Source organism: Rhinoraja longicauda, chromosome 20, assembly GCF_053455715.1.
Source record: "Rhinoraja longicauda isolate Sanriku21f chromosome 20, sRhiLon1.1, whole genome shotgun sequence".
NCBI lineage: Eukaryota > Metazoa > Chordata > Chondrichthyes > Rajiformes > Arhynchobatidae > Rhinoraja > Rhinoraja longicauda.
Genome location: NC_135972.1, coordinates 21,019,705 through 21,043,626, shown reverse-complemented (window position 1 = coordinate 21,043,626; position 23,922 = coordinate 21,019,705). Strand labels below are relative to the sequence as shown.

At 47.4% G+C, this 23,922-nt stretch overlaps 1 protein-coding gene across 8 annotated transcripts in view; it reads left to right on the top strand.

Moving 5' to 3' along the window:
* LOC144603634 (synaptotagmin-A) overlaps positions 1–23,922 on the top strand; it is a 230,072-nt gene that overhangs the window by 133,981 nt on the left and 72,169 nt on the right. Inside the window, exon 1 of one of the 8 annotated variants that reach the window (XM_078417156.1) lies at positions 3,665–3,797. The exons of the other annotated variants lie outside the window; for them this stretch is intronic. The gene's annotated coding sequence lies outside the window, so the exon portion shown is untranslated. Of the gene's footprint in view, positions 1–3,664; positions 3,798–23,922 lie in introns of those variants that run through there. 8 annotated transcript variants of the gene reach the window in all.

Here is a 23,922-nt window from a genome sequence, read left to right as displayed (position 1 = left end):
GACGTCCTACTGCAGTTGTACAGGGCCCTGGTGAGACCGCACCTGGAGTATTGTGTGCAGTTGTGGTCTCCTAATTTGAGGAAGGATATTGAGGTGAGTTCACCAGGTTAATTCCCGGGATGGCGGGACTGACTTATGGGTCGACTGACTTCACTGGAATTTAGGATAAGAGGGGATCTTGTGGAAACATGTAATTTTCTTAAAGGATTGGACAGGCCAGATGCAGGAAAAATGTTCCCCCTGTTGGGGGAGTCCAGAACCAGAGGTCACAGTTTAAGAATAAGGGGTAGGCCATTTAGGACTGAGATGAAGAAAAAAAACACCCAGAGAGTTGTGAATCTGTGGGATTCTCTGCCACAGAAGGCAGTGGAGGCCAATTCACTGGATGTTTTCAAGAGAGAGTTAGATTTAGCTCTTAGGGCTAATGTAAACAAGGGATATGGGGAAAAATCAGGAACGGGGTACTGATTTTAGATGATCAGGCATGATCATGTTGAATGGCGGTGCTGGTTCAAAGGGCCGAATGGCCCACTCCTGCACCTGTTTTTCTATGTTTCTATTATCGCATACCTTCTCTGTTCAGTTTAGAGATAGGGTGCAGAGACAAGCCCTTGGTCCACTGAGTCCACGCTGATCATCGATCTCTCGTACATATAGACACAAAGTGCTGGAGTAACTCAGCGTCTCAGGCAGCATCTCTGGAGAACATGGATAGGTGACGTTTCAGGTCCGGACACTGCTTCAGACCCGTTGAGTTACTCCAGCATTTTGTGTCTATCTTTGGTACAACCAGCATCTGCAATTCCTTGTTATTATATCAATCACCCATTCACACTCGTTCTATGTTATCCCACTTTCGCATCCTACACACTAGGGTCAATTTACAGAGGGCCAATTAACCTATAACCCTACACATCTTTATGATGTGGGGGGGGGGGGGGGGCGGAGCACCCGGAGGAACCCCATGCAGTCACAGGGAGAACGTACAAACTCCGTGCAGACTGCGTGGGTTTTCTCCGGGTGCTCCGGTCACCACCCTCACCCCAAAGACGTGCAGGTTTGTAGGTTAATTGGCGTTGGTAAAATTGTAAATTGTCCCTTGTGTGTAGGATAGTGTTAGCTGTTCGGCGTGGACTTGGTGGGCCGAAGGGCCTGTTTCCGCGCTGTATCTCTAAATTCTGAAGCCTAAAGTATATGTCTGAACCTGAGTTAACATTTTGATGACCTTTCATGAGAGAGTGATCCCTCAATAGAAAATGAAATTTATCTACTGAATGGATAAGGTTGTGGTATTTACATATAGGCTATCTACACCACAGGAAAGGTCGTTGGTCTGAAATATTTGTGGTTTCTCTCTCCCTGGTGATTTTTGTGTTCTTTCTGATATCCTCTAAATCCAGTCTTTTGCCAGTCTTGAATTATTTTGTTGCAACATAGTTTAGTTTAGTTTAGAGACACAGCATGGAAACAAGCCCTTCGGCCCGCCGAGTCCACGCTGACCACTAGTTCACACCAGTTCTATGTTATCCCACTTCCTCGTCCACTCTCTACATATTTGAGGCAATTTAGAGAGGCCAATTAACCTACAAAACCCGCAGGTCTTTGGATGAATGTGGGAGGAAACCGGAGCACCCGGAGAAAACCCACGCGGTCACAGGGAGAACGTGCAAACACAGACGTGCAAACACACACACGGACAGCACCCGTTGTCAGGATCGAACCTGGGTTTCTGGCATCTGGAGATGCAGCGCGGAAACAGGCCCCCTTTGCCCACCGAGTCCACGCCAACCATCGATCACCCGTTCACACCAGTCAGTTCTATGTTATCCCACTTTCTCGTCCACTCTGGACATATTTGAGGCAATTTACAGAGAGGCCAATTAACCTACAAACCCGCACGTATATGGGCTGTGAAATTTGGGGTGTCACAAGAGTGCAGCGGTGGAGTTGCTGCCTCCCAGCGCCAGATCCCCGGGGTTATTGCTGGCCCCGGGCGCTGCCTGTGACAATAGACAACAGACAATAGACAATAGGTGCAGGAGGAGGCCATTCGGCCCTTCGAGCCAGCACCGCCATTCAATGTGATCATGGCTGATCATTCTCAATCAGTACCCCGTTCCTGCCTTCTCCCCATACCCCCTGACTCCGCTATCCTTAAGAGCTCTATCTAGCTCTCTCTTGAATGCATTCAGAGAATTGGCCTCCACTGCCTTCTGAGGTAGAGAATTCCACAGATTCACAACTCTCTGACTGGAAAAGTTTTTCCTAATCTCCGTTCTAAACGGCCTACCCCTTATTCTTAAACTGTGGCCCCTTGTTCTGGACTCCCCCAACATTGGGAACATGTTTCCTGCCTCTAACGTGTCCAACCCCTTAATAATCTTATACGTTTCGATAAGATCCCCTCTCATCCTTCTAAATTCCAGTGTATACAAGTCCTAGTCGCTCCAGTCTTTCAACATACGACAGTCCCGCCATTCCGGGGATTAACCTAGTGAACCTACGCTGCACGCCCTCAATAGCAAGTATTCCGTTTTCCTTCCACACTCCAAGGACGTGAAGGTTCGTAGGTTAATTGGGGCTTCTGTGAATTGTTCCCGACGTGCAGGATAGTGTTGGTGTACAGGGTGATCGCTGGTCGGCGTGGACTTGGTGGTCTGAGGAGCCTGTTTCCGCGCTGAATCTCTGAACTAAACTAAACCAAGCTGCACGCAATGCTCCTACTGATTTGTGGAATAATAGGTTGCTGTCTTTCCTTTCCTTATGTTGTGAGCTAAATGTGTCCACAGCAGACACATCAAGCGGTCACCGATGGTGCTGTAGATAATAGAAGTGCGTGGGATCCGGGAGTGACACATTCTGCCCGGGAACATGTTATCCCACATGTTAAGCTGATTTTCGCCGATCTCCTCCTGATGACTGCCCTGCTTCTCCCTACACCATCCTGCTCTGCGTCTGTTGAATAATGACTTCCCTGAAATGCATCTTTACGATGACGATAAAAATTTAATTTCTCCCTGCAAAATTATTATTTCATTCAGCCACATCGCGAGCCATTGAAATCCACTCAATAATTTATTTGGAGCAGAATTGACGAGGTTGCTTGAAATATTTAAGGTGCTAGGAATTCTCAGTTGGCATCTAAGCCGGAAAGCTTTAAATTAAAATTAATATTACCGCTGTAACTTAACATGATCGCTGACGTACAGGCCATTGGTGAAGTGCATGCTGCATCTGTGGGGTGCTTGCATGTGTCTGTTCAACTGTACACGCGTCTGTTTGTGCATCAGTACGTGTCTGTCCACATGCATGTGTCTGTGTTTGTGTGTCTGTGTTTGTGTGTCAGTACTTATATGCATCAACATGAACGTACATGCGTGTGTGTGTGTGTGTGTGTGTGTGTGTGTGTGTGTGTGTGTGTGTGTGTGTGTGTGTGTGTGTGTCAATATGTGCGTGCATTTCATTTATTAGGGACCGGTTTAGGCTGAAATTAGCAGATACGGTTTGTCGGGGAAAGCCCTCAAATGAATCCACGTTCTGTCGTCTCTCCTGAGCCTGAGGTACGGGAGAGGGAAAGGAGCAAAACACTGGCTGACATGTGTGCACCGTGAGATCTGTAAGCGCGAGTCTATTGTCAGTTTCTGAGCCCCTGTCTCGCTGGCTATGATCGCTGCCCAGTAATTAAAGTAGACAATCTCTTACATTGATGTGCCTGCCTCAAGGGAGACCCGTGTCATTTTGCTCCGCACAAACGCTGTATGTATTGAGAGGTTCCAGTCAGACCTCAGCCAAACGAGGTAAGGATTTTATCCGGGGTCACTAACAAATTTACCAATTAAGCGGATTTTAATTGGAGTAATGCTCCAAGCGCTTGAGTCATCCGATTGGGATGGGACTATAGTGCAGCGATCTGTCTCTTTGCAACAGAAGTGCCATTTGGCAAATCTAATGCCGTGTTTTCAGCAAAAACGAGGTTCCGTTACTTCTTGTCGGTCAGCTGTTAATCCGTTGGATCTGTGCTCCCAATTTAATTTGGTTGCACAATAGGAATGTTAAGCTTGATTCAAGAGCTGGTTGTAACGGGCGTGCAGCCGAGAAACGGCAGGCAGGATGATAAACTGACACGTTTCGGCGATATTGGCATTTAGACGTTCATATTGTTACAGAAATGGTAAGAGAATGGGGCCATTCTGCCCACCTTGTTTCTGCGAGCCACAAATTGGGGAAGTTTGCATATCAGAGACCGTTGGGGGATAAACTGATTCTGGTGTGCTGATTGTAAAATGTGTGCGGTTGAAATATGGCAGGAGCAGAGATAAACGTATCATATGATATTCCATCAGTATCAAAGTGGGTGTGAAATCATACCACTTAGGAGAATTGTTGTCACTTTGCATGTAAATGAGACTTCTTTGATTTTCATTAAATTTATTGAAACATTTCTGTGGCTTTGCGAAAGAGTAAAGAGTGAATAGGTATACCTTCATTTCACAGTGTATGGGGGGGGATACAAGCTGAGATCAGATTCATCTGTGTTCAGTTTTAATCATAAATCATAAATAGATTTAATTCAATGCAGCCTGCTCCTGTGATCATTTCTGGAGCTGAAGTTTCCCATTGAAAACTTGGGCTGGTCACCTCGATCACGTTAAACGGGCGGTTGACAGAGCCCCTGTCTCGCAGCGTCAGAGGCCCAGGTTCCATCCTCACCTTGGGTGCTGCCTTTGTGTGGAGTTTTCATGTTCTCCCTGTAACCGCGTGGGTTTCCTTTGGGTGCTCCGGTTTCCCTCCCACATCCCCAAGATGTGTGAGTTTGTAGGTTAATCGTCCCTCGGTAAATTGCCCCTAGTGTGTTGGTAGTGGATGAGAAAGTGGGATAACATGGAACTAGTGTGAACGGGTGATGGATGGTTGGGTGATGGATGGTTGGGTGATGGATGGTTAGGTGATGGTTGGGTGATGGATGGTTGGATGTTGGATGGTTGGGTGATGGTTGGGTGGTGGATGGTTGGGTGATGGATAGTTGGGTGATGGTTGGTGGATGGTTGGGTGATGGATGGTTGGTGGATGGTTGGGTGATGGGTGGTTGGGTGATGGTTGGGTGATGGATAGTTGGGTGATGGATAGTTGGGTGATGGTTGGTGGATGGTTGGGTGATGGGTGATTAGGTGATGGTTGGGTGATGGATGGTTGGGTGATGGTTGAGTGATGGATAGTTGGGTGATGGATGGTTAGGTGATGGTTGGGTGATGGATGGTTGGATGATGGATGGTTGGGTGATGGATGGTTGGGTGATGGATGGTTGGTGGATAGTTGGGTGATGGGTGGTTGGGTGATGGTTGGGTGATGGATGGTTGGTGGATGGTTGGGTGATGGGTGGTTGGGTGATGGATGGTTAGGTGGTGGATGGTTGGGTGATGGATAGTTGGGTGATGGTTGGTGGATGGTTGGGTGATGGGTGATTAGGTGATGGTTGGGTGATGGTTGGGTGATGGATGGTTGGGTGATGGTTGAGTGATGGATAGTTGGGTGATGGATGGTTAGGTGATGGTTGGGTGATGGATAGTTGGGTGATGGTTGGGTGATGATTGGGTGATGGATGGTTGGGTGATGGATGGTTAGGTGATGGTTGGGTGATGGTTGGGTGATGGATGGTTGGGTGATGGTTGGGTGATGGATGGTTGGGTGATGGATGGTTGGGTGATGGTTGGGTGATGGATGGTTGGGTGATGGATGGTTGGGTGGTGGATGGTTGGGTGATGGATGGTTGGGTGATGGATGGTTAGGTGGTGGATGGTTGGGTGATGGATGGTTGGGTGATGGATGGTTGGGTGATGGTTGGGTGATGGATGGTTGGGTGATGGATGGTTGGGTGATGGTTGGTCAGATGCTCTTTGTGATCGAGTTGGAATGTGGCAATTCTGATGCCAGGTTATTTTTTATAAAAATCAGCCTCCATTACTTCCTGTTGGCCAGTTTAATCTGTAAATCTATGCCTCAGTTTTTTTTGCTACACAACAGGAATTTAAGGATTGATTTGAGATGTAAGTGGTGTGCAGTTGACGATAAATGAACTCATTTTTAGGCAATATTGGCATTTAGAAATTCAAATAATGACAGGGCGACAGAGTGGCGCAACGGTAGAGCTGCTGCCTCACAGCGCCAGAGACCCAGGTTCGATCCTGACTACAGGTGCTGTCTGTATAGAGTTTGTACGTTCTCCCTGTGACTGCGTGGGTTTTCACCAGGTGCTCCAGCTTCCTCCTACATTCCAAACATGCACAGGTTTGTAGGTTAATTGGGTTCGGTAAATTGTAACATTTTCCCTAGTATGTTGGATAGTATCAGTGTACGGGGTGATTGCTGGTCAGTGCAGACTCGGCGGGCCGAAGGGCCTGTTTCCGCGCTGTACCGCTAAAGTATAAAATCCAAAGTACAAACCACGATTGTAGGTTAAAGAAAATAACCCTAACCCTAACCCTATCAGTCTGAAGAAGGGTCTCGACCCGAAACGTCACCCATTCCTTCTCTCCCGAGATGCTGCCTGACCTGCTGAGTTACTCCAGCATTTTGTGAATAAAACGATTGTAGGTTAATTGACCTCTGTAAATGGTCTCTCGTGTGTAGGGTAGAACAAGTGTATGGGTGATCGTTGGCTAGCATGGGCTTGGTGGGCTGATGGGCCTGCTTCCATGCTGCACCTCTAAACTAAACTAAACAGAAACCGTAAGTGAATGAGGCCTATCTGCCCAACCTATTCGTGCTAGCCACTGGGAAATGTTGTATAAGGAGACTGGCGGTGGATAAACTAAGATATTAGTTATTAAGGTGCTTATTGAATTATGGGAGCTTGGAGCTTTGAGGGACAAAGAGAGCCAGAGAAAACGAATTGCAGTCGGCACAGACAAATGCGCTTTGGTATAATTAAATCCACGCCAAGCACACTTAAGTAGTTTGGATCTTCCATGACTCATTCAACAGACGCCTCTCTCCATTGTTAACAAGAAAATTACACACCAATCACATCAATTTTGAACGGAGGAGAGAAAGAGCAGAAAAGAATGAATAAAGTGTAAGAATTTCAGTGGTGATTCATGTGTGTGAGGGAGGGGTGGCGGGGACATTGCGGGTGGTGTGTGGAAACCGAGTTCTCGGAGTTCCTTCAACTTATAGGCGGCACGGTGGCGCAGCAGTAGAGTTGCTGCCTTAGGGCCCTGTCCCACCTAGGCGTTTTTTTAGGCGACTGCCATAGTCGTAGTGGATCGGCGAAAAAACAGTGACTGGATCCCCCCCCCCCCGACGACAAGCTACAAGAACTTACCACCTAGTCGACATCAAGCTACGGCAAGCTACCGAGAACCAGCGACCCAATCGTCACGACTTAGGACGTCCACCCACGACGGCGCCCACGACAACCTACGACCACACAGGCGACAACCAACGACAACTGAAGTCAACCTACGTCTACCGCGACAAGCTACGACCGTGTCGGCGACAACTGTGGGCAGTCACGGTGGCGCAGCGGTAGAGTTGCTGCCTTACAGCAAATGCAGCCCTAGAGGCTCGGGTTCGATCCTGACTATGGGTGCTGTCTGTACAGAGTTTGTACGTTCTCCCCGTGATCTGCGTGGGTTTTCTCCGAGATCTTCGGTTTCCTCCCACACTCCAAAGACGTTCAGGTTTGTAGGTTAATTGGTTTGGGTAAAAATTGTCCCTAGTGGGTGTAGGGTAGTGTTAATGTGCGGGGATCACTGGTCGGCACGGACCCGGTGGGCCGAAGGGCCTGTTTCCGCACTGTATCTCTAAACTAAACTAAACCGAAGACAATTCACGTCATTTTGGCCTCGGGTTTGAACGCCGGTACCTGTCGCCGGTTGACGTAGGTAGTCGCCAATGGAATTCACCGAAGTCAGCACCGGCGACAACGTACGTCACCTGGCGACAACCTGGTGACAGCCTACGACAGCGCCTACGTCAGGAGACGTCAAGCAACAATCATTGGCGTCAAACCAACAGTCGCCGAAAATGTTTAAACATTTCGAAATCCAGCGACGACCAGAAAAACACTAAGACTCTTTGGAGACGACTCACGACCATACAGGCGACACCCCGGCAACCGTATGGCGACAGCCTACTTGCCTATAGTCGCCTAAAAAAATCATCTAAGTGGGACAGTGCCAGAGACCCAGGTTCGATCCTGACTACACATGCTCTCCGTACGGAGTTTTTGCGTTCTCCCTGTGACCGCATGGGTTTTCTCCGGGTGGTCCGGGTTCCACCCACACTCCAAAGACGTGTGGGTTTGTAGGTTAATTGAGTTGTGTAAGTTGTCCCTAGGGTGTAGGGTGGGACTAATGTACAGGGTGATCGTTGGTCGGTGCGGATTCAGTGGGATGAAGAGCCTGTTTCCACGCTGTACCTTTAAACCAAACTTGACCGTAAGATGCTGTGAAGAGGCTCGGGAGGATAGATACACCATTGCAGAGGTAGGCACAAAGTGCTGGACTAACTCAGCGGGTCAGGCAGCATTTCTGGAGAGAAAGCATGCGTGATGTTTCGGACCGGGACCCTTCTTCAGACCCGACCCGAAACGTCATCTATCCTTGTTCCCCAGAGATGCTGTCTGGCCCGCTGAGTTATGCCAGCACTTTGTGTCTAACTTTGGTAGAAACCAGCATCTGCAGTTCCTTTTTATTACATTATAGGAAGTGGAGGTCACGTGGGATCATGACTGTCGGAAAGCTGGGGATTGGTGTAACAGTGCCCATACCCATCATATGATCTTGTAGGATCATCATCCATCCAGAGATGCTGCCTGGCCCACCGAGTTTCTCCAGCATTTTGCGTCATTTCATATAAGAGTTGGTCTTGGCATCATGTTCGGCACAGACATTGTGGGCGGGAAGGCCAGTTCCTGTGCAGTACCACGAGGTACTTGTGCTGTACTGTTCGGCTGTAGTGTGCCATTACTGCTCACCTATACTTTCTTGATAGATATATAGAACATATATAGTACAATATCAGGTCTTTCAGCCAATGTCTGTGCTGAACATGATGCCAAGACCGACTCTTATCTACCTACATCTATTCCATATCCCTCCATTCTCTGCGTATCCATGCGCCTATCCAAAGACTGGTAAATGCCACTATCATATCTGCTTCACCCGCAGCAGCAGGCACACCCTTGTGTTCCCACAGCTTTTCATTCTTGCCATCCATAAGCCCTAAGACATAGGAGCAGAATTAGGCCATTTGGCCCAGCGAGTCTGCTCCACCATTCAATCATGGCTGATCTATTTTTCCCTCTCCTGCCCCATTCTCCGGCCTTCTCCCCATAACCTTTGATGCCCTTACTAATCAAGAACCTGTCAAGCTCCGTTTTAAAAATACCCAATGACTTGGCCTCCACAGCCGTCTGTGGCAATGAATTCCACAGATTCACCACCCTCTGACTAAAGAAATTCCTCCTCATCTCCATTCCGAAGGTACGTCCTTTTATTTTGAGGTTGCACCCTCTGGCCCGAGACTCTCCAAATTGTCCCACTCCCCCTGCACTCTCCCTACAATCCCGTATATTCTCTGTAGGAAGGAACTGCAGATGCTGGTTTATATCGAAGATAGACACAAAAATGCTGGAGAAACTCAGCGGGTCAGGCAGCATCTTTGGAGAAAAGGAACAGGCGACGTTTCGGGTTGGAATCCTTCTTCAGACTGAAAGATAGAGAATGCCTGAACAAAACAGGGCCGGCAGCAGATGACGTCACGATCTTTACCCTTATGGACCGCCCTTCCTGAGGTTCACACGTCTGTACCTCTTGCCTAATGGGAGTGGCGAGAAGAGGGAGTGGCCGGGGTGCGATTCATAATTGATTATGCTGGTGGCCTTGCCGAGGCAGTGCCAAGTGTACATGGAGTCAAAGGTAGGGAGGTTGGTTTGTGTGATGGTCTGTGTCCCACAATTCTCTGCAATTTCTTGCGGCCTTGGATGGAACTGTTCCCAAACCGTGCTGCGACGCTTCCCGATAAAATGATTTCTATGGCGCATCTGAAAAAAAATCATGCCCCACTACTGATTCCTTGCCTTTGACAATCAGACGCAGCCCAGTGGAAGTGTCCTGTCTCTGGCTGGGAATATTACTGGGGAACATCATTATGCTCAGCGCTGATGTAGCGGCTGTCTCTTGTAATATTGTTGGCCACAAATGATTTTTGCAGACTGTGTCACAAATTCCCATTATCCTGCTTTAGGCTCTGTCTCGCCTGAACTTCCGGGAGGCTGGACAATGTTCACCGCTCTTCCGAGACCTTAATTAAGCCTTTCTGGGAAGGGAAGGCACAGAGTAGTCCAGATACCCTATCTCTAATTCTGTTCATCCCCTTAAGCTGAGCTCAGGAACAGCTTCTTCCCCTCCGTTATCCTGCTTCTGGGCGGACCTTCCACAAGCTGGGGTACTGTCCGATTCACCTCTACCACATTGTGGACATTGGACTTTGTCTCTGGAACTGATGCGCACATTGTACCAAGCCACATCTCCTTTAAACCTTGCCCCTTTCACCTTAAAGTTATGCCCGCCCGTATTTGATTTTTCCACCCTGGGCAAAAGGTGTACTATGTCTACATATTCAGCAAGTAAGAATTTCATTGTTCTATCTGGGAGATACGACAATAAAACACTCTTGACTGGTGACTCGTGACTCTTGAAGGTTGTGACTGTCTACCCTGTCTATGCTTCTCATAGCTTTATATGCTTCTCCCTGCAACCTCCAGCGTTCCAGAAAAAAACAGTCCAAGTCTGATGCACTACAATGCTGAGAAGTGTATTCTGCACTCTGTTTCTTCTGCTCTGTTCTCCCTCTTGCCCTTGAGTTTGGCCTGATTTTATTTATGTACGGTGTGTCTGATATGTTTGGATAGCATGCAAAACAAAGCTTTTCACTGTTCCTCGTTACCCGAATCGAAGAAATGACGACATTTCCATCGTCCTCTGCTCTATCTATAGTTTATTTTAGTTTAGTTTAGCGATACAGCATGAAAACAGGCCCTCCGAAAAAGAACTACTAATATTTTCATTTATTTTTTTTTTTCAAGTTTATCACAAGCCCAAAGCAAGAATATTTAGAAATGCGCCCAATTTTTAATAAATGTTTCTGTCGAGCATTTGAAAGAAACCAAGGAAGCACGATTCCAAGAATTAAAAAATAAATGTTTAAAAGAATAAAGCATTTTTTAAATTTAAAACATTCAAAATATTTTTTTTTTAAAGAACAGATAATATTTTGATTTCTGATTTTTTTTAAAGCTTACCACAAGCCCAGGGAAAGAATATTGAGAAAGATGTTGTTGTTACATAAAAGAGAAATGTGCCAACATTGCGTGTTAGTGTCAGTTCCCAGTGCAGGTTTGTGGAGGTGTAATTATTTACTGTACTGTGACTTCAAGCCTGAGAAACATTCTGCAGTAGAGAGAACATTATATTCACAATTTGGCAAAGGCACAGAGCAAATGTACAAAACCAGTTCCAGGCAGTCAGTCAGTCATCCTGTGTGGAAAAAGGCCCTTCTGCCTATTGAATCCGTACCTACCACGATGCTTCCATTTACACTAATCCTACATGAAACCCAGCACTCCCATCATCCCCCCCCACCCCCAGTATTCTACAACTCACCCATACACATGGGAGAATTTACTGCAGCTACGTAACCCACCAAAGTGCACGTCCGAAGAAGGGTCCCCGCCCAAAATGTCACCAATCCATGATCTCCAGAGATGTTGCGTGACCCGCTGAGTTACTCCAGCATTTTGTGCCTATCTATGATAGGTTCTTGATTAGGAAGGGTATCATAGGTTATGTGGAAAAGGCAGGAGAATGGGATTGAGAGGGGAAAATAGATATGTCGTGATCAAAAAGCAGAACAGACTAGATGGGCTCAATGTCCTAAGTCTGCTCCAATGTCTTATGGACTGCTCACATTGAGCAGGTATGGACATGATGGGCTGAATGGCCTCCCTCTGCTCTGGAACCACTCTGTGACTGCGACGCCTTCATCTCTATTAACGACCCTGAGCCGCCTCCTGCTCTGGAATGGTACAGATTGGGGCTAATTATAAGTTTTCCTCGTCTGCAACGTTTTATTAATTGGGGGTTTATTTGCAGAATGCAGCAGGCAATAATAAACTAACGAAGGACCCTTTGCAATGCCTCATCACAACCTGCCCCTGGCAATAATCTCGCCTGTAGCAGCCTACAGACTGCAGAGCAGCAGTGGGACATTTTGCTAACAGTCACTTAGATTAGAACATGCTCTCCTAATTGTAAACGAGAAGATAACAAAGAGCGTGGACAAATTAAATTGCCCACAAAATCGAGGATGGATCTTGCTTCATAAGCAATGCTTCGTCTTCTGTGCTGATTTAATGAAGCAGTTTTTATTTAGAGAGATATTCCTACGTAAGATGCCTTATTGCCCATAATCAAATCGAACGCTCGGCCTTAGTTTAGTTTAGAGATACAGCACGGAAGCAGGCCCTTCGGCCCACTGAGTCCGCACCGACCAGTGATCACTGCACACTAACACCATGCTACGCACTAGGGACAATTTTTAATTATACCAAGCCAATTAACCTATGAACCTGTACGTCTTTATGCACTGACTACAGGTTCAATGGTTTCTTTATTGTCATGTGTACCGGCTACAGTGAAATACATTTTTTTGCCTACAGCCCAGCAAGACTATCCCGATACATAAGCACCATTCTGCAGTTGTACAGGGCCCTAGTGAGACCGCACCTGGAGTACTGTGTGCAGTTTTGGTCTCCAAATTTGAGGAAGGATATTCTTGCTATTGAGGGCGTGCAGCGTAGGTTTACTAGGTTAATTCCCGGAATGGCGGTACTTTCATATGTTGAAAGACTGGATCGACTCGGCTTGTATGCACTGGAATTTAGAAGGATGAGAGGAGATCTTATCGAAACGTATAAAATTATTAAGGGGTTGGACACGTTAGAGGCAGGAAACATGTTCCCAATGTTGGGGGAGTCCAGAACAAGGGGCCACAGTTTAAGAATAAGGGGTAGGCCATTTAGAACTGAGATGAGGAAAAACTTTTTCAGCCAGAGAGTTGTGAATCTGTGGAATTCTCTGCCTCAGAAGGCAGTGGAGGCCAATTCTCTGAATGCATTCAAGAGAGAGCTGGATAGAGCTCTTAAGGATAGCGGAGTCAGGGGGTATGGGGAGAAAGCAGGAACGGGGTACTGATTGAGAATGACCAGCCATGATCACATTGAATGGCGGTGCTGGCTCGAAGGGCCGAATGGCCTCCTCCTGCACCTATTGTCTATTGTCTATCCCTGGGTCAATACAGTCTCCACAGAACAGCCCACTGAGTCCATGTGTAAGAGTCACAATTTTGGTGCCATTTTACAGTCCCAGGTGCAGATGGCCACGTGGGCCTGTTGCAGCCATCGCCTCCATTCCAGTCGCCCTGCGAACTGTCGTCCCTCTCCTCGCCTGGCCCCCTTCAGCCCTCGTTCCCCAGGGGAGGGGGCGCCTCCCGCAGCCGACCTTGAGGGCGCGGCAGGTATGATCCCCCATGTTCCTCTCACCGTCGCCGTCTCACTCCACCCCTCTCCCCGGTTCCCAATCCACGGGGTGAGCAGGGGCCGGGCTGGGTGGCCTTCTCTCACTGGGAGAGCTGGGCCTGTGGGTGGGATAGGAAGGCCACACAAGGCCCCTTGGTCCTCTGTGTCAACGCTAATCAAAAATAACCATTTAGACCAATCCCACTATCCTTCCCTTGGTGTAGAACAGGGAGCAATACAGTACAGGTACAGGCCCTTCGGCCCACTATGTCTGTGCTGAATGGTGGAAAGAAAGTCAGAAGGGAGAGAGGGAGAGAGAGAAAGAGAAAGAGAAAGAAAATAATTAGCAGGGTTGCAAGGCAAGAACAGGGGGTTTGGACACCAGCTAGCATGGAGTAGATAGAGTCTGAAACAAAAATAGAAATGCTAGAAGAACTCGGGTGGCACGGTGACGCAGCGGTAGAGCTGCTGCCTCAGAGCGCCAGACACCCGGGTTCGATCCAGACTTCAGGTGCTGTCAGTACGGAGCTTGCACGTTCCCCCTGTGACCGCGTGGGTTTTCTCCGGGTGCTCCGGTTTCCTCCCACATCCCAAAGACGTGCGGGTTTGTGGGTCAATTGTCCTCTGCAAATTGCCCCTAGTGTGTAGGGAGTGGATAAGAAAGTGGGAGAACAGAACTAGTTTGAAAGGGCAATCGATGATCAGTGTGGACTCGGTGGGCCGAAGGGCCTGTTTCCATGCTAAATCTTTCAATTAATTTTTATGCGGTAAGATAGAGTGAGTCTTTTTCCGAGAGTGGGGGTCAAAGGGCCTGTTTCCATGCTGCAACTCTAAACTAAACTAAACTCGCAGTCAAATAGAAGATAGACACAAAATGCTGGAGTAACCTCAGTCTGAAGAAGTGTCTCGACCCGAAATGTCGCCCATTCCTTCTCTCCAGAGACGCTGCCTGTCCCACTGAGTTACTCCAGCACTTTCTGTCTATCTTTGGTTTAAAGCAGCATCAGCAGTTCCTTCCTTCACGGTCAAATAGTATCTGTAGAACGATCTGTAAATGTTTTAATTATTATAAACCATTGTGTTTACAGGCCTGTTAAGCCGCTGCGAGCAATAATTTCATTATTCCGATGTCGGTATATATGGCTAGTCTCGAGACAACTCAACATTTAAAGATAAGGGGCTTTCCTCAGAAATGCGGTGAGATTGGGGGGGAGTGCGTGTGCGAGGATAGAGGGCTTCCAGTTTTCAAAGAAAAGTGGCGGGGAGGAATTCTAAATGTTTAAGGTGAGGGTCGAAAGATTTAATGTGAATCCGAGGGACAATTTGTAGCTAGTTAGTTACTTAGTTTAGTTTGTCACCTGTTGCGAGCTACAATTAAAAGCTTTTTGTTGCGTGCTTTCCAGTCAGCGGAAAGACTATACATGATTACAATCAAGCCGTCCACAGTGTACAGGATAAAGGGAATGACGTTTAGTGCAAGATAAAGTCCAGTAAAGTTCGAATAAAGATAGTGTAAGGGTCTCCAATGAGCTGGATGATAGCTCAGGACCACTCTCTAGTTGGTGATAGGATGGTTCAGTTGACTGATAACAGCTGGGAAGAAATTGTCCCTGAATCTGGAGTTTTTTTACACAAATGGGGGTGGGGTGCATGGAATGAGCTGCCAGCAGACATAGTTAAGCCAGGTACTATCACAACATTTAACAAAACCTTTGGACAGGTGCATGGATAGAATAGGTTTAGAGGGATTGGGGCCAAACACGGGCAGGTGGGACTAGTGAAGATGGAACATGTTGGTTGGCGTTGGTTGGCAAGTTGGGACGAAGGGCCTGTTTCCACTCTGCGTGATCCAATGATACTTTATCGTTACATGTACTTAGGTACAGTGAAATGCTTTGTTTTGCATACAATCTGGAAAAATCATAGTCTAGATAAGCACAATCATATTTAAGTACAAAAGTGCAACGATTGAAGAGTAAGAACAGTAGACTTCATTGAGGAAGTACACAAACAGTCGCCATGCTTCTGGCGCCGAGTTGTGCCCTTCATGTTTCAAAGTTCTTAATAATACCGAGTTTTATCTTGGCCTTAAAGGCCCGTTGTCCTGGCAACGGCACTGAGTTGGAGATGCAGGGGTCAGCCTGGCCAGGCGATGTTGTTGGTGTCCTCCACCGCTGCTCCGCCGCTCCGTGCCGCTGCAGGCCGCGTCCGATCCACGCGCCCGACCGCCTGGAGCGGTGTCTGATCCAATGGAACCCCAGGCTGCTGCAGGGCCTCCAGCGGCTCACTCCTCCAGCACCTCGACCCGCGAACGTACCGTCCCCTTGCCTCCCGCGGCCGCCGCTCAGACTCCGAGCCCCCAGGGGGCGCCGCCCACAGCCGCCGCTCAGACTCCGAGCCCCCAGGGGGTGCCACCCACAGCCGCCGCTCAGCCTCCGAGCCCCCAGGGGGCGCCTCCAGCGGCCGACCTGGGAACCCACAGAGCATCTCCAAGGGTGCGTGAGATGAACCCCCAGACCTCACCCATCCTCTCCTGTGCCCACCGTCATCGCCGACTCAATGAGTCCACATTGCGGGGCAACACGCAGAGATCTGAGAGTGTTATCACAGAGCCCACGAAGCATAAACCCATCAGAACAGCACAATTGCTGCTCGTAGCAAATGCTTCCACCAACACTGAGCTGTTCAGTAGCCAGGGGCACTGACAGCCTCACACTGTGATCAGTTCCTGTTAACTCCTGACTCCTGTATCTGGTATCAAACACATATGTTGAAATCCCAGGCTAGGTTTAACAAAATCGCACTTCAAAGGCAGAGATGAACATGACTGTTTTCAATCCTGTTTTCTCAGATTCGAAGCTGGGATCTAAGATTTGTTTCTAAACCACCCCCCCAGGCAATGGAGATATGGGCACTCCACTTCAAATTTAACTTGTTTTAGGCTGTGAAGATGGACACAAAGTGCTGTAGTAACACAGGTGGTCAGGCAGCATCTCTGGAGTAAAAGGGGTGGTGATGTTTTGGGTCAGAACCCTTCTTCATACTGCAGACAGGATTCTCACCCAAAACGTCACCTATTTTTCTCTAGAGATGCTGCCTGACCCACTGAGTTACTCCAGCACTTTGTGTCTATCTTCTGTATAAACTAGCATCTGCACTTCCTTCCTACACATTCAGGCTGTGAAGGTTTCGTTTAGTTTCGTTTATTGTCACATATACCGAGGTAGAGTGAAAAGTTCATAAATTCTTAAGTCTCAGGAACAGAATTAGGCCATTCGGCCCATTGAGTCGACTCTGCCATTCAATCACGGCTGATCTATCATTCCATCTCAACCCCATTCTCCTGCCTTCTCCCCATAACCCTTGACACCCTTACTAATCAAGTATCTAATCAAGAAGCTTTTTTGTTGCGTACTTCAGCGGAGAGACGATACATGATTACAATCAAGCCGTCCACAGTGTGCAGAGACAGGATAAAGGGAATAACATTTAGTGTGAGATAAGTGCAGTAAAGTCTGTTTAACGACAGTTGAAAGGTCTCCAATGAGGTCGATGGGAGGTCAGGACCACTCTCTAGTTGGTGGTAGGATTTGTTCAGTTGCCTGACAGCATCTGGGATGAAACTGTCCCTGAATCTGGAGGTGTGTGTTTTCACACTTCTGTATGAAAACACATACCTCCAGATTCAGGCACAGTCGCTATCAAAATTATTAAGAAAGATCACTGTTAGTAACAGTAGCCGACTGCCTCCAATGGATGGAGATAGAGTAGTTTCAGAATAGAGTCGTTTCAGAAGTGTAGATTGATTTCTGGACCTCTGAATTGCCCTGGTGGTTTTGCACACCTCTTTCGGCTGGAAAGATGGCGGAGTAGAATTTTGTAGATGTTGCAAAGGACTCGAGGGCCTGAGCTATAGGGAGAGGTTGGGCAGGCTAGGACTTTATTCCCTGGAGTGCAGGAGGCTGAGAAGTGATCTTATAGAGGTGTATAAAATCACGAGGGTATTAATAGGGTAAATGCACAGAGTCTTTTACCCACGGTAGGGTAATCAAGAACCAGAAGACATAGGTTTAAGGTGAGATTAATAGGAATCTGAGGGGCATGTTTTTCTGTCAGAGGGTGGTGGGTGTATGGAACGAGCTGCCAGAGGAGGAAGTTGAGGCAGGTACAATAACAACATTCAAAGGACATTTGGACAGGTACATGGATAAGGAAGGGTTTAGAGAGATATGGAGCTAGCTTGGATGGCCCATCTTAGTCAGCATGGACCAGTTGGGCTGAAGGGCCTGTTTTTGTGCTGTATGACACTGAGATCACCCTTCTGCCTTCTGCGCTCCTGGGAATAAAGCTCTTACCTCCCGGCCTCTCCCTATAGTTCAGGGCTTACCCACTCCCCAGTGATGATCCCCACTCCCATCTCCAATGCCCCTCCTCCTCCTGCTGCCCTTCTGCACTTTTCACTTCCAATTGCCGGCACAACATCAACTGTCTTGACATCACCGCTCTCGTTACCCAATCAGAAGAAGGGTCCCGAGTTGAAACATCACATGTCTACTCCTTCCACAGAAGCTGCCTGGCCCGCTGAGTTCCTCCAGCACTTTGTGTTTTCTCAACACGAGGAAGGAGTCATGTAGAGTGCAACTTATACATCCCGCGGTGCTTTACTCATCCATTTCTAATTATATTTTGGCCTTGAATTTGGGTTAGCTGCCCGCCGCGGACCTTTCACCGTCCGGCGCGGCCTGAAATAGGCCACGGGTTTTTCTCCGCCTGGCGGGGGCTTCAATATCGGGAGCCCCGACCGCCCCGACGTGGCAACTCCAACAGCCTGACCGCAGGAGAAGATGGCAGGGAAGAGAAAAAGACATTCTGGCCTTCCATCACAGTGAGGAGGTGACTGGAGGAGACTCACTGTGATGGATGTTTCTTTTGTTTAGTGTTAGTTTATGATTGTATGTGTTATTGCATTTTTATTGATTATTCTTATTGGTCTTATTGTTGAACTGCGGGTAGTGTTTCATTTCACTACACATTTATGTGTATGTGACAAATAAACGACTATTGACTATTGATATTGATGGAGACACAAGGAACTGCAGGTGCTGGAATCTTGAGCAAAACACAAAGTGCTGGAGGAACTCAGCAGGTCAGGCAGCCTCTGTGGGGGGATATTGGATAGGCAACATTTCGGGTTGGGGAAAGGGCACGAAGTACTGGAGTAACTCAGCGGGTCAGGCAGCATCTCTGGAGAACATGGATCAGTGATGCTATGGGTCGGGACCCTTCTTTGGACTCCACAGAGGGGAGCAGTGCGAGAGGGCCTCACAGAACTAACCATCAATGGGAGGAGAACTTCTTCAAAGCAGGCGATTTCACAGTGGAGCAGTCCAAATGTCAATACAAGGAACTGCAGACGCTGGTTTACACGAAAGGACACAAAGTGATGGAGCAACCTCTTGGGTCAGGCAGCATCTCTCTGGAGAACATGGATAAGTAACATTTCAGGTCGGGACCTCTCTTCAGACTGGATAGGAAACGTTTTGGGTTGGGACCCATCTTCAGATAGGACTTTTCATCAAGAACCTTGTTGCATTGAAGGCAACATTAATAAAGAATAGATTTAATTGTGCTGTAGCGTAAAGTAAAAATCCGCTGCGTTGAACAATAGTCAATCTCAGCAAGCATTCAGGAACATTGCATTCATGTAAGTCTGATTCGCTTACAAACAAACCAGGTGAAATTCTGTTGGTAAACAAAATACTGCGGGCACGATCCATTTTAGTCCAGGAATTATTCCGAGGCATTCACTCAAATGAGCCCACAATCCCTCAGGCTACGGTCTCAGTCCGACGGGATAATTAAATTCAGATTACTCTTTTCAATGTAATGACCACAGATTCGATTATAAACAGATGTAATTAAGGGACCGAGGGGTACGTCTGATTTTGATTTTACATGATATTTATATTTTAATCAATAGGATTGTCATTTTGGCCGTGTTGCTGCCTATATTTAGAGGTATTGCCAACAAGGAGAGAGTGGACAGACTTGGATTATTTTCTCTGGAACATTGGAGGCTGCAGGGATAGAAGCAGATAAAATTATGAGAGGCGTAGATGGGATAGGCAGTCAGAGGAAGATTCACAAAACGCTGGAGTAACTCAGCGGATCAGGCGGCACCTCTGGAGAAAAGGAATACTTGACATTTCGGGTCAGAATCCTTCCTCACACCCTTCGGGCAGTCACAACCTTTTCACAGGATGGGAATGACAAAGACTAGAGGGCGGGCATAGCTTTAAGGTTTACTGTAGTTTAGTTTAGATATACAGTGTGGAAACGGGCCCTTCGGCCCATCGAATCTGCATCGATCAACGATCACCGGTACAGTAGTTCCAATTTACAGAAGCCAATTAACCTACAAACCTGCACGTCTTTGGAGTGTGGGAGGAAACCGGAGCACCCGGAGGAAACCCACGAGGTCACAGAGAGAAAATACAAACTCCATGCAGGCAGCGACCATGGTCAGGTTTGCACCCGGGTCTCTGGGGCTGTGAGGCAGCAACTCTACCGCTGCGCCACTATCCCTGGTGAGAGGGATACATTGGTGGTGTTGCGGTCGAGGGCAGTTCACAACCTCTCAGTGACAATTAGGGGACAGGCAGTAAATGGCAGCTCTACCTTGAATGAAGCAACGGACCTGCATCTCCTGACTATGCGCGTAGAAAGGAACAGACCGAATTATAGTGAAGGTGGACACAAAGTGCTGGAATAACTCAGAGGGTCAGGCAGCATCTCTAGAGAAAAAGGATGGGTGACGTTTCGGGTCTGAAGAAGGGTCCCGATGCAAAACATTTGGTAATATATTATTTCCAAATATACTGTGCATCATTGAATCTGTGATGATGTTACAGATTGGTGGCTTCAAAGGGATCAAAGGCAGGTTTTTTAGCAGTCAGGCACCAATAGACAATAGACAATAGGTGCAGGAGGAGGCCATTCGGCCCTTCGAGCCAGCACCGCCATTCAATGTGATCATGGCTGATCATTCTCAATCAGTACCCCGTTCCTGCTTTCTCCCCATACCCCCTGACTCCGCTATCCTTAAGAGCTCTTTCTAGCTCTCTCTTGAATGTATTCAGAATTGGCCTCCACTGCCCTCTGAGGCAGAGAATTCCACAGATTCACAACTCTCTGACTGAAAAAGTTTTTCCTCATCTCTGTTCTAAATGGCCTACCCCTTATTCTTAAACTGTGGCCCCTGGTTCTGTGGCCACCATCTCTGAAGAAAAGGAATAGGTGACTTCTTCAGACTGCACAAAGGTAGGTTTTTTTTAAATCAGGTTAGAAGGAAAGATTCCCGACTTTCTTGCAAAGTTGTAAGAATTCTACATCAAGTTAACTGATTTTTCTTTAACTTGAAAGATAGACACAAAGCGCTGGAGTAATTCAGCGAGTCAGGCAGCATCTCTGGAGATAAAGAATAGGTGACGTTTCGGATCTTTCAGTCTGAAGAGGAGTCCTGACCCAAAACGTCACCCATACTTTTTCTTCAGAGATGCTGCCTGACTCCAGCACTTAGTGTCGATCTCCTGGTTTGATGTCAGCTTTCCAACGTTTGCAGTTTTTGGATTTTCATTTAATCTTTCGGAATCCATCTGTCATTCTGCTAAGTCTACAGTGCAACCTTGCATGGCAATGTAATGGCAATGCATCGAGTGTGTTCTCTGCAGATGGAGCTTAACCTCTCCCCTCTTGTAGTCCGAGCCCTTGTGATACAAAGGGCAGCATTCCATTAACCGTGTCGGATTATCTGAAGGGTCGCGCTGAGCCCTTGGATAGTCTGTGCAGAGCAAGTAATTAAATGAGGTGAATCTTGCATGGGTAAAGTTCACTCATAAATATTCAAAGCACGTTCACAATGAGCGATTGCCTCTGATCAGGGAATCCCAACGTTTGTTCAGCAGCTACTAACTGGGCGACCCGACTTACAATTGGCCCACGCAATGAGGCAAGGTTCTGATAACATTAGCGGCTTTTACTCGTCTACATGGAGAGCCGGTTTTTGATCAGCGTTACAAAGAGGGTGGTGGGCCTTTGGAAGTACAGATCCACCACCGATTTTCCTGCAACTGGTGATCCTTTAATCCGGACAAAATTAAGAGAGCGCACTTGAAGTCCCCCTCCCCTGGAGGTCCCCCTGAAAATGTGGGGGCAACAAGATGGACCATCTAAACTTGTCCCATTTCCTTGGATTTGGATCATATCCCGCCAATCCTATCTGTATTCCTGTCCTGATGTCTTTTGAATTGTATTATAGCACCTGCCTCAACTACCTCCCCAGGCAGCTCATTCCATATACCCACCACCATCTGAATAAAAACAAGTTTCTCCTCAGGTTCCTGTTAAATCTTTCCTCTCTCACCGTAAACCTATGCCCTCTGGTTCTTATTGAAGATAGACGCCAAAAGCTGGAGTAACTCGGTAGAACAGACAGCATCTCTGGAGAAATGGAATAGGTGGCGTTTTGGGGTCGAGACCCTTCTTCAGACTAGTTCTTGATTCCCCTACTCTACTTTTCTCCAATCTATTCTCCTCGTGATATTTTACATCTCTCTAACAAAATGCCTAAGAATAGATTGTGTGGTCATAATCACGTTGCTGTTTGCAAGAGATTGTTGTGCTCAAATTAGCTGGCCTATTTTCTACCTTACATCATTGAATATCTTTCTCAGCTTTTGATTTGCTGGAAATCCGAGCCTTGGCATCCATCATAGCAGTGGTAAAAGATCCTGAATGCGTACGCTGTCTGTATGGAGTTTGCACGTTCCCCCTGTGACCCCGTGGGATTCCTCCGGGTGTTCTCCGGTTTCCTCCCACATCCCAAAGACGTGCAGCTCTGTAGGTGAATTGGCCTCTGTAAATTGTCCCTCGTGTGTAAGTTAGAACTAGTGTATGGGGTGATTGTTGGTCAGAGCGAACTCGGTGGGCCGAAGGGCCTGTTTCAACACTGTATTTCTAAAACTAAAGCTAAAAGGAAAACTAAAGCATTGATTGTGCCTCAGGGCCTACTTGAGTGTTGGAGAGATTAAAAGCTCCAAGTCTTCATGAGTCCAACTAATTGTAAAGCCTCCTTAAGTGTGCAGAAGTCTATAATCCCATTGACAGTCACCAGGGTAGGGGAATCAAGAACCAGAGGCCACAGGTTTGTGCGAGGGGAAGGGTTAATAGGAACCTGAGGGGCAACTTATTCACTCAGAAGGTGGTGGGTAAATGGAACGAGCTGCCAGAGGAGGTAGTTGAGCCAGGTACTATCACAACATTTAAAAGACATTTAGACGTGTATATGGATAGGAAAGGCACAGAGGGATATGTGAAACAGAGGTAAATGTGGCCCTTGTGGCTAAAGGGATCAGAGGGTATGGAGAGACGGCAGGTACGGGATACTGAGTTGGATGATCAGCCATGATCATATTGAATGGCGGTGCAGGCTCGAAGGGCCGAATGGCCTACTCCTGCACCTATTTTCTATGTTTCTATGTTTCTAAATGGGACTAGCCTAGATGGGGCATGGCCAAATTGGGCTGAAGGGCCTGTTTCCGTGCTGTATGACTCTACGACACTGGGTAGGGGGCGGGGGCAGGGCAGGGGCGAGACAGTGGGGGGAATCAAAGCACCCGGAGAAAACCTGCGCGGTTACACACAGACAGCACCCGAAGTCAGCATGGAACCGGGGCCGCTGGCGCTGTGAGGCACCGCTCGGGCTCACTTTGGATCCGGTTATCGATATGAAGGCATTTGATTTCACACCAAAGAGACAGATTCACCCAGGTCAGGGTCTCACACGCTGTGGTGACTTCACAGGACAAGAGTACAGACCGACATTCTCACGTCCATCTAACCACTCCTTTTTCACGTAGAACATCGTACATTTTGAGTTAGGCAAATAATGTCGGGAAAGATACCAGATCCAAATTGCTGCAATTGTTAATATGCCCTGGGCATAATGTGAAAGTGAAAAGGTACACGCCATTCTCCACGACAAAACATCTGGATGCTTTGTTGTTAGGAATAAATTGAAGTCATCAGATATACATTATTTGAGCAGTTCAATTCATATTTTAGTAATGTTTCTTGAATATGGAACAAGGGAACGGAGCCAAATTGAAATGTCATTTTTAGATTATTTCCCTGTCTCGTTCAACCCAACACTGAGGCGATAATTAATTACAGCTTGCAATTATTCAAATACACTCATTACAACATTGCACCTCTATCATTTGTAATTATCAAGGACGGATGGTCGCATCAGCACAATCAGATATATTATTTATTCACTGATGAAG